Source organism: Pararge aegeria, chromosome 1 (assembly GCF_905163445.1).
Source record: "Pararge aegeria chromosome 1, ilParAegt1.1, whole genome shotgun sequence".
In the NCBI taxonomy this organism is placed as follows: Eukaryota; Metazoa; Arthropoda; class Insecta; order Lepidoptera; family Nymphalidae; genus Pararge; species Pararge aegeria.
In genome coordinates, this window is record NC_053180.1 from 6,721,727 (window position 1) to 6,735,848 (window position 14,122).

General features: G+C 33.2%; 1 protein-coding gene across 5 annotated transcripts in view; it reads left to right on the forward strand.

Annotated features, from left to right (window-relative positions):
• Positions 1-376: 376 nt before the first annotated feature.
• The window catches only part of LOC120637848 (A disintegrin and metalloproteinase with thrombospondin motifs 15), a 176,649-nt gene continuing 162,903 nt past the window's right edge, over positions 377-14,122 (forward strand). For all 5 annotated transcript variants that reach the window (XM_039909923.1, XM_039910005.1, XM_039889142.1 and 2 more), the window contains exon 1: positions 377-618. The gene's annotated coding sequence lies outside the window, so the exon portion shown is untranslated. The remainder of the gene's footprint in view (positions 619-14,122) is intronic.

Genomic DNA, 14,122 nt, shown 5'->3' on the forward strand with positions numbered 1-14,122 from the left:
TTCCCCGTAAAATAAATGTCTCCTGCTTATACCAGCCGAGCTTCTTGTCACTTACTGGAAGGAACTTTACTGGAACTATATTATGCAAATACGCGATATAAAGGTGAGTTTTTTTACATGCAGGGAATTTCCGTTTGCCCTTTCAGGAAAAAAATCAAAAAAATCTTTGTTCTCCAGTATCTAAACTAACTCTGCGCCTTTGATAAGTGGTTGATCTTAGGTAACAAATGTATTAATCACCTTAACGTTATTACTTCTGATAATTATTTTTGAAACAGGAAAAATCGTAAATAGGTAAAAATATCATTGGGCGCCCCACTCTTGAGGCGAATGTTTATTGTATGGTGGCGCACGCGCAGGCCAGTCGCCGATTCGCCGTTGCCTGCGTTGTCCGCACCGCGCGGCAAGAGTTTTCCAACTACGGAAAAATTGTGTCGCGAGTGCCTCGGACACAAGGCAAAATTGAGACTGTGTGTCCTTCACCTTACCTGTGCTAGACTATCCTGACTGTGTGTTAACGTGATGGATTGTGTGTATGGCGTATAAGTGTGTACATTGTGATTTTCTTTGCGACAGCGCGCCCGGTCCACCCTCCTGTTTCTGATACTTCCTTAACACGTAAGTACTGCTGCTCGCTATTGAGAAAATGAAAGGAACAAGCACTTATGTTTATCAGTCTCTTAAAACTCTAAATAAAATTATATCATCTCTACATTGAAAATTTAAATCCATATATTATTGAATATACAAAAATTTGTTTACTTACGATCTAATTTTTTTTGAAAGTGTGCTTCAATGTAGTTTTTAGTGTCAATTTTGTTGTAAGTACCTACGTATATAAATCTCTAAACTAAACTTAATTAACAAAACTAGGAATATTACGAAAGTAGTGTTTCATTTCGACCTATAAATTTAGTTTACATATGAGATTTATGACGCAACCGAATTGGCGAAATCTATCCTAAAACATAAAACACACTTTCAAATAAAATGAGATCGGACATAACACCAATTCAGGTAGCCTTGAATGTAGAGATGGCAAAATAAAGTTATTTACAATTAACATTAACTTTCAAATTATAAAAAATATCTTTTGAAGGTTTTTTTGGTTAGTACCCGAATAAATGTCAAAAGAATATTAATTTCCTTAAATAAAAAGTTGTATGATAGTATCGTGCAAACGTAGTACGCGAATTTTGAAACTGAAAGTATTGCGAAAGGCTAAATTCTAAGTGATCGTATGTCAAAAGGTGCTAATAAACTGACTAGTTCTGACTAGTAGCGCTTAATGGCTTTGCGTTATTGGAAGTTGTTATAAAGTACGTTATTTATAATTTGGAGATTGTAAACTTAATCGAGGTTAACAATATTAAATGAAATATTCTCAAAAATATCTCCTTACGCGCTTAAACGCCTTTAAAAGGATATTTCGTGTACGAAATGGTATTCGTGATTCGGACGTTGTAAATTTGAGGTAAATATTACTTAAATGCTACCTCAAAAGTCCTTACACTTTAAGATAAAAGTAATATGGAGTAAGTCTGAGTTGCTAATATATTATTATTGCTTAATAAAGTGTTGCCTGAGACATGTAGTAGGAATATTTAAGATAACATTTTATTAAACAGAGAGCATTTTGTTACGAGACGTTATCTTAAAAATATTAACTTACACGAAATGTTTTGAATAACACTAGTTGTTACGATACTTAAAGGTTAATTCGTTGACGAAATATTGAAGTAAAGGTATTTGTGATTTAGAGAACGTAGGCGCGTTTACTGAGTAAGGTTAACATTGCTTGTAACCTTAAAACAAAGTCTTGGTTTAAAATAGAGATTTAATTGTCGAGATATTGAGTTAAGAGAGATTTTTTTAGCTTATAAAAGTTAAGGGTTATGTATACAAAAATCAATTAATGAACTATTCAATTAATTTAATTATTTATTATAAATAAAATAAACTTAAAACAATGTAAACTAACAAAGTATTTTTAAATTTGAAATAAATAAATAATACGATATGGCCATAAATATAATTTCTAGAGATAAGGAGTAGACTACTTGAATTAAAGTATTTGTATATATTTATTACTAGTAGACATCTCTACTACTAATAAATATATACAAATACTAATTTGGTAATCAAGTATATAATTGACGTGTGCCAAATTTCACGTTTAAAGTTTAAAGCTTTAAACGCTGAACAAATGTTGATACCATGTGGTGCCAAACCTCTTTATATACAAAAAAAAATCACATGCAAATTTTATATGTGACTATTTCGTAGTTTACTTATGTATTCTTCAAATCAATTCAGATAATTAATAGCAATAAATAAAAACTAAATCCTACCTCGGGTGATGTATATGTATATTAAACCTAATGAAAACAAATAAAAATAAATGCTAAGTTTAAATGAAAAAATATTATAGAGGTGGGTAGTTATCCCTTCTAGTTCTTAGTAATATTTTCAATGAAATAGTTTGTTTTTTTTGTATGTCCTTCCTTCACGCATCAATCAACAACCAATCAACTAGATTTTGAAAGGACAGAGAGTAACACAGGCTACTTTTAATCCCAGGCAATTAATCGATTCCTACAGAATTAAAAAAAAAACCTTAATAGCTAGTTAGTTAATAAGATAAAGTTTAAAATATAACAGAACAGCTGTTGTGAAAATTCGACTCGTCGAATTCGGTTCGATTCATTGTGAACTGGCTTTAAATTCAGTGACTGAAAGGCCTAGTGTATGTAACGCTGTGGTCCTATATTTAACTCTATATAACCATGTCGATGAGTTGCTCAGTAACGACTAACGGCACGAAATAAATAAATACAGATCAACAAAAACTCGTGACAATTACAATATTAACAAAATGATAGAAATATAATTGTGTGCTCTACTTATTACGAAATAATGATAATGATCATCAGAATCGTGGCACGTTTTTATAGTTGGAAAATCCTCTTCCTATAATTTATTTTATACGTTTATAAACGTTAGGACTGTCTATCGTTATCTATTAAATCTATCGATAACATTTTCCTGATATATTTCAACGATATAATTATTCAATTTTATTTTTATTCCCTGTAATTTCAAAAACTTTATAAATGCTGGATCGTAAATAGCTATTCTATGTTAAGCTTCCTCCATCCAAACCTTTTCGGTTATTAATTTTTCGGTTTTTAATTTAAAACTTTACCAAGAATCTCATATTTGAAAAATAAATGAATGATATGATGATTATGATAATAAAATTTTGACATTTAAAATGCATACATTTAATATATTTAATTTTAAAATTACTTTAATAAAATAAGTATTCCAAATAAACACATGCCTTCAATGATCTATATAAATCTGGTATAACACGCAACGCATTTAAATAAAAATATCGATACATTTAAACAACACCTCTACATCTCTACACTAAAGTATAATATTCGTTACAAAATAGTGGCTATTCGTGTTTTAATATATGTATAGATGAGTTGATGTCGATTTTACAATCGATTCCCAACCGGTCACTAGATAAAACCAGTACCGCCACCTTTGAACTATAAAGGTCCCAATAAACTACATGTCTGGGATGATTATATTTTATTTAAACTGAAATTACAGACATGTCAAAATGACTAAATACTGTTTTTTATTATTACTGTTACATAATTTAAAGCCGACTTATATTCCCCTACTTCTCTTACTTTTCGTAAGCCAGAGTGGTTAAGATAACAGCTCAAATATTGGGATTTGAATCTTCGAGTTACTGAAGCAAACATTGAATCCACTTTAACTAAATACTGCTATACCCGGGGTCTGACTAAAAATTGAATATCAGGAACCAAAATGAAACTTTTATATAAGCGTTCCAAATTAGAGAAATGAAAACCGGCAGTTAGATTATTAATTTGTTGTAGAAGAAATTCATTACATCCTCATAAAGTTTAAAGCGGATCAACGTGCATGGTGTGGCATGGGCGGTAAATAAAATATATATATATATAATAATCAAAAAAAGCTCGATAAAGATTTTATTTAAATATTGAGTAATTAAGTAGTTTTAAAACAACGCCCCTTTAAATAGGTATTGCAGTTGTTCTCAAATTACAAAATAGCTAAAAAATACCCGATCAATTAATTAGGCGACAGGTTAAAAATATAATTTATATCCATTAAGGATGATGTAACTCGGCGGTCAAACACTCTAGAATCCGCTTGACGCCCGACATTAGTGCCAAATATTTACACATAGCTTGAGAAATAGCCTTTGAGTGAAAACCTTTCGCATTAGGCCTAAAGTTAACTTCTTTCAAAACAGTAGCAATTTTTTGTTTTCAGTAACCGAAAACCAAAAACCGAATAAGTTCTAAATATTGAATAGAAGTTGAACGAAAGAACTGCATGATAAGTATTTATTCGTTTGGAAATGTGAAACTTTTTGTTTAGTAATGTGACAATAAAGATCATTTTTCTTTCATTCTAAAATATTAAGCTTACTTTGGTAAATTTTGTGGAACATGGCAAACTATACACGGAAAAAGAAAAAGTACTACTAAAAAAAATTTAGGCTTGCCCGCTTTTGGCTTAGTTATTCTTTGCCAAGACTTTGAACTACTTTTGAAAGTTCTGTCCAAATAGTTCAGTTTAATACGTACCTGTTAAAATCTTTTAGGTTTCTTGATGTTGATGATGAGGGATAAATGTCGAAAAGAAAACATTACAAACACTGTTCATTTTACGAAATGAATAGCGCAAAAATGTGTGGCTCACTTTAGCAAAATAATAATTTCTCATCTTCTTCTTAATTTACATGACGTTTTTCTGTACGTGTTATTGACACCTAGCTTCTTCAAAACGGCTGGACTGATTTGGATGAAGTTGTGTATGCAAATTTCATTGGGACCTCAGATGGTGCTGTCGGTATGTCACGAAATTTGATTTAAATATAATATTTCATATGAAGCTTCTCCGGGCAGGAAGGATGACGACGGTTTGCTAGAGATTTTATAAATTTGTAACAACATTGTTGTTGTTTTGTCATTTCTTAGGTAAATTCGAACATCATCATACTCTACATTTATTCAAAATGTTTGGCGATCGATTTCCTATCTATTATTTTAACGTACCTACTCGTACTTATCCTTCTCAACGAAGTGTGAGATTGTTTAAAAACCTACTAATTGGTCCATTCAAACTAGTAAAATGTGGATTCTTACTTATTACGTTACAATTTGTATAATTAAGCAACACAATTAGCGGATTAATTGTTTTGAAATTTAAATGCCTTCATAATTAATGTTATTAAAACGTGTAACTACTAAAAGTAAGCTTTTATGTGAAAAACTAAATATAATTTATAGTAAACTTACTTAAAGTTGTTTAAATATTTATTTTTAATCATAATCTAGATGACTTTTATTTATAGTTTTATTTAATCATGTTATTTATTATCTCTTGCTGACGATAGACAGTTGATTCAGTTTCACTTTATAAATCTCATTATTCTTGACCTTATTATATCCCACTGCTGGGCATAGTATCTCATAGGGGTGAGGCATATAGAGAAAATAAGACCCTCCTCGCTGCATCAGTGTGGGTTGGCGGGCTTTTAACGATTACTAAAACATGTTGTTTATAATAACATTTTGTGACGAATACATTTTAATAAAAAAAGGATACGACATTTCTTCGTTGCTCACGCACTCCTATACAGATATCTTATTTATAACTTTGTTATATATGTACACACTTTTACATGAAATGTATGTATGGTTTTGCAAACGAATATCTATGATTAACATTAATTAGTTTTAGACGATTTCATCATGTTAAATAAGAACTTGTATTCCTGGATATACCAAACGAGTGCTTCATTGATGACGGACGTGAGTGCAAAATACATAGCCCGTTGTTTCTTTAAGAAGATGAAGCTGCGTGTGTTAGGTATTAGAAATAATGTATTACTTTGAAAGCAGTTCGTTAATTCATATATTTGGTAAGCTATAAACATATACATACACTATAAACATAATTTCAATTGAAATGATGTAGGTACCTGTAGGTACAAATACGTTTACGATAAAAGCTTAGGTTTATTACTATGCTCTTACTACAAATCTAACTAGTTATAAGTAGCTAGTAAATATAAATATCAAAGATATTTTTTTAAATCTCGCGGGAACCCTGTCTTCTTTCATTGTTAATCTTTTTCAGGCGTAAAAAGTAACCTATTTCTTGCAAAACCATAGCAGTGGTTGAGCCGCACATAGGTGACAAACAAACAAACATACCACTTTTGCATTTAAAATATTAGCATGACATAAAGAAACACTAAAATTGTCTTCGTTAATAAATAAACCTATGCTAAGACACAAATTATTTGGTCATAAAAAATATACCTACCTGTTCGTTTGAACTAATGAGGTTTTCATGCTTGCGTACGATACAGGTTTTATGACATAAGCAGGCATATCAACATGTTTAATCATGTGACGTTCACATGTAGACAGGTCAAACAATTCATACAATAGTATCAACTAGGTTTCGTTCAACATATTTTCATATCGAGCTCTTTTTTCGGGCTTAGGTAAAAGTTCGGGCACAAAAAATGCGTAATACACATAAAACCACGAAATATCAGTTTAATAAAAGTATGTAAGTTTAGTAAAATAGTTCCCTTTAATTAAATCAGATGAAATGATCCCATTATCATCATCATCATCAACAGCCTATTATGGTCCTCTGTTGGACTAAAGGCCTCTCCAAACTACCAGTTTAGAACCCTCCAGGTTTTGCCCATAATCACCTGGGCTGATCACGCTGGGCAGGCGGGTAGGTGACCGTAGTAGATGGTAGTAGTAGCATAGAGGACGCTGCTTTCCGCACTCCGTTATATTCTCCTAATCGCCTCATACGACACCAGCTGGCATAAGGGTGGTGGCAACTGTATTCTGATCTGCCGTCACCACACGGCACAAAAATACAAAAATAAATATAAACATAGAATTTTAGGTCGCCTGGAAGAGATCGCTATGTAGCGATAAGGCCGCCAAATTGTATACTTTTTGTTATTTTTTTACTTATAATTTGTTATGTTTATGTGGTGTACAATAAAAGTGTATTCATTCATTCATTTCTTCATTCATTCATTCATTCATAGAATAATGTATAAAATAAAAATTTAAAGAACCTCCAACTTTCAGTATAGTGTACATTAATTTACTAGTCAAAACATTTGATACGAATACTGTGGGAGTTGTAAGATATATTTAATCCACCAATTTAAGAACACTCCACTAAAGTAACCTTTCAGGTGAAAAAAAGCTAAATCAAAATCGGTTTATCCGTTCGGGATATACGATGCCACAAACATACATACACACTAACACACACACACACACAGGCACGTCTCTATAATAACACTCCGTCGTTTTTCTCCGGGGTTTAACGTGGATTTAACCGGTTATATAGGTTATATAATATATATACATACTGCCATTTTCCGAGGGATGGAGCAAGGTAAAAATTATTAAAGACAATGCCTCGGGTATTAGATAATTTAACAATCGATACAGAAAATTCGTATCAAATCAATAAGCGATTGACGTATTCTGATACGCTCGCTATCGTTATTAAGATTTTGTTTTATCGATCTTTATCAGTATTCGTGATTAATCAGTGATCACGTAGCACTCAAAGGTGATTCATTGTTACAATTTAATTGATCAGATTTTGACGATTGTTTTGGTTTTATAATTTTAATTAAAATTAATAATTGTAACCTTGACTTGCAACTTTGGATGTATTGTCCATAGATACACACTACATAAGTATTATATATATATATATATATATATATATGAATATTTAGCTTATGTATATATATATATATATATATATTACGCTACTTGGCGCTGACGGCTGATTGGCGCAGCGGACAGCGACCCTGCTTTCTGAGTCCAAGGCCGTGGGTTCGATTCCCACAACTGGAAAATGTTTGTGTGATGAACATAAATGTTTTTCAGTGTCTGGGTGTTTATATGTATATTATAAGTATTTATGTATACTATTCATAAAAATATTCATCAGTTATCTTAGTACCCATAACACAAGCTACGCTTACTTTGGGACTAGATGGCGGTGTGTGTATTGTCGTAGTATATTTATTTATTTATATTTTTTTTTCTGGTGTGGTGACAAAGACGTACCGCTACGCGATTTAGCGTTCCGGTACGATGTTGCAAAGAAACTGATTTTATAGGGGTAGGATTTATGGGCTTATCTGATAGTGGCTAACAAGTAAAATTTCAGGAATTCATGTGTATTTTATAAAAAAGTATTCAAAGGTATTATTTTATGATTGTTCTCTTAATTGTATGAAACGTTGTTTATAAAACGATTCGGGTATTATAAACAACGAAATTAATTAAAAATACGCCTTGTACGTTTAAACTGACTTAATAAAGGAGAAGGGCCCTTCCTTATTTTAATTAGAAATAAGAATTACTTGCTTTATGTTATGGTGTAATTTCGTTCTGTAAGTAATCAAAAGTGAAGTGGTTCATGCATTTTGTACTTACGGGTATACGGAACAAAGTCCACAATTGTGTGTCGGAAGGAATAGTATGGAACTTTAAGGTGGAGTGTACAAAGAGTAGTTTGAAATTATACCACCTATACTTTTTTGTTAATAAAATATGCACCTTATAGCACTGGTTTTAAAGTCGTACATTCTGTAATTCTGATGTTTATTTCACAAACATTCCGCTAGGAGTGCTGCTTATATAAGAGATATAAGAGATTTGCCTAAATCAGCCAGGGAAACTTAACTTATAAGTTTAAACGTAAGTAATTAGTGACACTAAGGCTACAAGTAACTCGCCAAGTATAAATTTAGTTGAAATCAAGACATTTTATAATGCATGAAATAAAGAGATATATTGTACACTAGCTGTTGCCTGCGACTTCGTCTGCGTTTGATTTTGTTTTTTGGTGTGGCGTTCAATTTATTTGTAGTTCTAAAAAAAATTAAAGTATTCAGTATCGCTAAGCCTTAAAAGAGGGGTTTGCTGCTGTTTGTCCGCTGAGGAGTTCTGTCCTCTATCTCTAACCACATTCAGATCTACACAAAGTTAAAAAGGCAAAATTAAACACATATTATAACCTCTAATAATAATTATTTAAATCGGTTATAATTTGTCGGAGTTATGGTGTAAAATCGTCAAACACTTTCATCCCCTCTCCCAAAGGAACCGAGCTTAATGTCGGGATAAAAAGTATCTTCAAAGAATATGTGTACAAAGTTTAATGAGGATCGGTTGAGTAGTTTTTGCGTGAAATCGTAACAAACAAACTTACATTGAAATTTATAATATTAGTAGGGATGTATATCCGTAATGTGCTAGAATAGTGTGAGGGTGTTAATTACAATTCAATATTTACTCACATACTGGTTTATGTTACATAGGTATACCGAGTTGTGTTTGATATGAAAATACAAATCGAAGTTTCGAAGTGTGCTTATCTGTACTCTTTTTTTATTTAATTCATCCATTATATGTTTAACCTGCCGCAAAACAGGAGGTTTTTCAATCGATACCTATTTTTTGGTTATCACTATCCCCTTATAGGGCACGGGTCCACGCTTAGGCCGCAGTCCACTACGATGGCCTAGTTTGGATTGGTGGGCTCCGCATGCCTTTGAGAACGTTATGGAGAACTTTCAGGCATGCGCATTTCAGGTTTCCTCACGATGTTTTCCTTAATACCGTAAAGGCAAGCGAAAACTTAGAAAAGTTAGATTTAAGTGCTGGGATTCGAACTCGGGCCCTCGAAAGTGTAGCCGAAGTCCTAACCACTAGGCTATCACCGCTGTGTATTAATGTTGATTGTCAGGTCTTTCTCTGACTCGTACGTATGTTTTAAGCAATTAAAATATCACTTGCTTCAACGGTGAAGGATAACATCGTGAGGAAATCTACACGACTGAGCGTTCTCCATAATGTTTTCAAAATGCGTGTAGAGCCCACCAATCCACACTGGGCTAGCGTGGTGGACTACGTCCTTAATCTTTCAGATACTGAGGAGAGACCCGTGACCTTACCGTCAAATTAGTACATTCTCTGACCATGTCGGAAGAGCACTAAAGAACTTTATGGAACCCCAAAAGGGTATTTATATCAAACACATGCGTTTATTATATGTATGTGAGAAAAATATTTCACACGTGCACTACCAATTAAGGGTGGAAGTATTTACAAGCAATCTTTAGTTATGCTAATTACAGGTAGCGTATAATTATCCAATAGCCGATAGGACAAACATGTTCGCGACGAGATAATTAAGTATGTCCACCATTTTCTCGTCCTTTTTCTATGATAAAGGTAAAGTTAGACATAAGCGGTTTTTTGATGCTTTAATATTAGTCGTGTACATGGTTCCCGGGAAAGTTGGTAAGGCTTTCGTGGAGACCGAGTTCGAGCATCGGCATGCACCACTAACTTTTCGGAGTTATGTGCGTTTTCAATTTAAGCAATTCTAATATCACTTGCTTTAAACGCTGAAGGAAAACAACGTGAGGAAACCTGCATACCCGTTCTCCATAATGATCTCAAGGGCGTGTGAAGTCTACCAATCAGCACTTGGCCAGCGCGGTAGGCCAAGAAACCCTTCTCACTCTGAGAGGAGATCTGTGCCCTGTAGCGGACCGGTAATGGAGTTGATGATAATGTCACGGTTTCTGGTTGTTCTTAATTCTGTGGTTAACACTGCCGCGAAGCAGCAATGCGGTGTTTACAGGCACATGAATTTAAAACCTTCAGCTCAGGTTGATATACACCGGGCGGCACTTTATAGGTCTCGTTCTTAACATGCGAAGTGTTGCTCTGATGTTTATAGGCGACTTTCCCACCTACCTCAAGATGGATGTTTACTTGATCCGTAAAAAATAATACAAATCGTTCAATCGTTCAACCGTCAAATTTGGAACATAAGATGACGCTTTAATAACGTAACGTATCAGATCGTCAATAGTTTATTGGCTCGCCTTAGAGTGTAATGAGTGCCCTTTCGATTTAGTGTACATTATACTACTAGTCAACCCTTATCATTCGTAGCTCCATATTGAGGGAGTTCTAAAACGTCTGTCATAATTTTATGGCTGTGACAATCTTGCACCTATTTTAAATAAAGCTAAGAACACGCCCGACTTAATCACAAAGGAACAAAATCAAAATTAGTTCATCCGTTCTGGAGCTACGATGCCAAAGAGAGGCACACACACACTGACACGTCAAACTCATAACACCCCGTCGTTTTCTGTCGGGGGTTAACAAAATAGTATATCTTCTCAAAGTAGGTAAGCGCGCATATTGAGGGAGTTCTAAAACGTCTGTCATAATTTTATGGCTGTGACAATCTTGCACCTATTTTAAATAAAGCTAAGAACACGCCCGACTTAATCACAAAGGAACAAAATCAAAATTAGTTCATCCGTTCTGGAGCTACGATGCCAAAGAGAGGCACACACACACTGACACGTCAAACTCATAACACCCCGTCGTTTTCTGTCGGGGGTTAACAAAATAGTATATCTTCTCAAAGTAGGTAAGCGCGCATTATTTCCGGTCAGCTGTCTGCTTACCTTTAAGATATAACATGACAGGTAACAATAAACGATTTACGAAACCTATCAGAAACTACACACTATGATTACAAATTCAATTGCCAATTGCAAATATCGTAGACATCTTTGTCATAGCATATTACATAAAATAGCCATAGAGCAATGCACGCGCAGAGCTTACATAATATAACCTTTAAGCTCCCAACCTGTGCCGTTTTGCAATCGGTAGCATCTTACAAGCTGTAATAGATGTTGCATTTGCTTTCGCTCCACCGCACCATCACAAACGTGACCTCTCACTTCTATATGTTTATTTACTCTGTGTCTTATATTATTTTAAAAGCGATTACGCCACTTCACTTTCAGTTTCAGTATTAACATTTATTGTTGTGATGCAATTGATTGGCGTTATAAAATGGCGGTGATAAAAGACGCTACCTACTTACTATGATGCAAAAATCAACTTTGCTAGAGAATTAAAATATATACTCACTATTTTATAGTGCTATTTTTAAAATAAAAATTTGATAAGAATCGTTCTTTGTATTATGTATAACTTTACAAACTTTAAAAAAATATGTTTTTGATCTTAAAGAAGTAACACTTTTTGGCGTTAATCACTGGGATTGGTCAGAATTATACCTAATTATATATTATTTGACATAAAGTTTAAGTAGGTCATATATCAGCACGATTGAATAGTTAAATCTGACTCTACCACCGTTTCGGAAAGCAAATTCTAACTTACAATAATTATTGTTCTGCCTTGCGAATAATAATTATAAAATGTTAATGTTACCACGTAATGCGTGTAGTTTAAGAAAGCACTAATAGTTATTATGTAAAAATAATCGTTAAAGCTTGCCATTCCGCATTGGAAAAGCATAGAGAGCTCTTAAAATCCAGAGACCTGAGGAATAATATAGGCCAAGGATGATATTAAGAATTATATTTGAAAGATAAACTTACAAAACAACACAAACTTAACTTAATCATATGATTTAACTAAATTATCAAAAGGTATCCAAACACCTATTAGATATATTACATATAAGGTGTTGTGGTATTACTGTCAGTTTATTTTATGATTTTTAACTGTTTTATGGGCTCAAAATATGTTCAGTTAAGTACTCTGAACTTTGAAAATACGAACATATACTACCTGTGAGTTCAAAGAGAAATGTGTATTGATTGGTTTTGGCTAAGTAAATAATAACCTAAATCAAAACATATAATACGATGAATCAATACATCCAATGACCGTTAAGTGTCAATATTTTAAAAACACAGAGCCCAGATTCTGTGCAAACATTACTGTGGGGATCATCGACCTATGGAGGAATGGTCAATTTAGGTCGATATAAAACACATATCAGTAAGATCAATGGACTTTCTTATGCCAATTCTATGACTAACAATGTTCTATGTATATTTTATTGTTTATATATTTTTTGCTATGTTTTTATTTAATCTCTGCTCTTTAGTTTAAAGAACAATGTATAGTTACTGTGGTATAGGTTTATATTGCCTTTGATATTATTATAAACTTGCTATTACCCGTGACTCCAATCGCGTTTATATTTGGTTTTTTAAAAACCTTGTGGAAACCATAATTTTTACATTATTATTATTTGGATTTCCAAATATGTTGCAAAGTCTCCAGATTGCAGGCAAATTTAGCTAAAATTGCTTTGGCTCTGAAGCCAGTGCATAGGTAACAAACATTTTATTTTAAAAACCCCCTGAGAACGTTGTTGCCCTGGTACTTTTTTAATAATATCCAATGTCCATCTCCAGGATGTGAGCTATATAAAATTATGCATGAAGGTTGGTGCAGAAGCAAAGCCGAATATAGGTATTAAACAAACGAATATATAAGCAAACAGATACACTTTCACATTTATAACACTACTAGCGGACCCCAGTGCCATCTGTCGGGCTGATTTGTAAATCTAAACCATCTAGGGTGCCACCCAAACGCATACCAAAAAATTAATTCAAATCGGTCCAGCCGTTTAGGAGGAGTTCAGTGACATACACACGCACACAAGAAATATATATATATAAAGATTATGGATTCAAAATTGTACTTCTGTGATGATGAACTGGCTAAAATATAAAGCTTTGTTCTACACGCTTTAAATTAACAACTCGATAGTGCATTGACGTTTAGTTTGACACTTATAATTTCAGTTCGTCTTTATATAACGGATTTTTATATACCGTATGTCAAATCTCATTAGATTTGTATTGATTTTTGCACCTTATGTTTACTGTTTTGTAAATGAGATTTGATATCGAAAAACTCCCTTGGCGTAAAAGGTGCCATGTTTACATATTGACCGGGTTCTTAATTGATACTGTATTTTTATAGTAATAATTGACGGACCAAGCTTATGGCCAACCTGATGGTAAGTGGAAACCCATACAAAAAGTTATTAAGGAAATTTTGACGACCTTCGTAGGGTGGTGACTAACCAAGACAGAAGCTTCCCA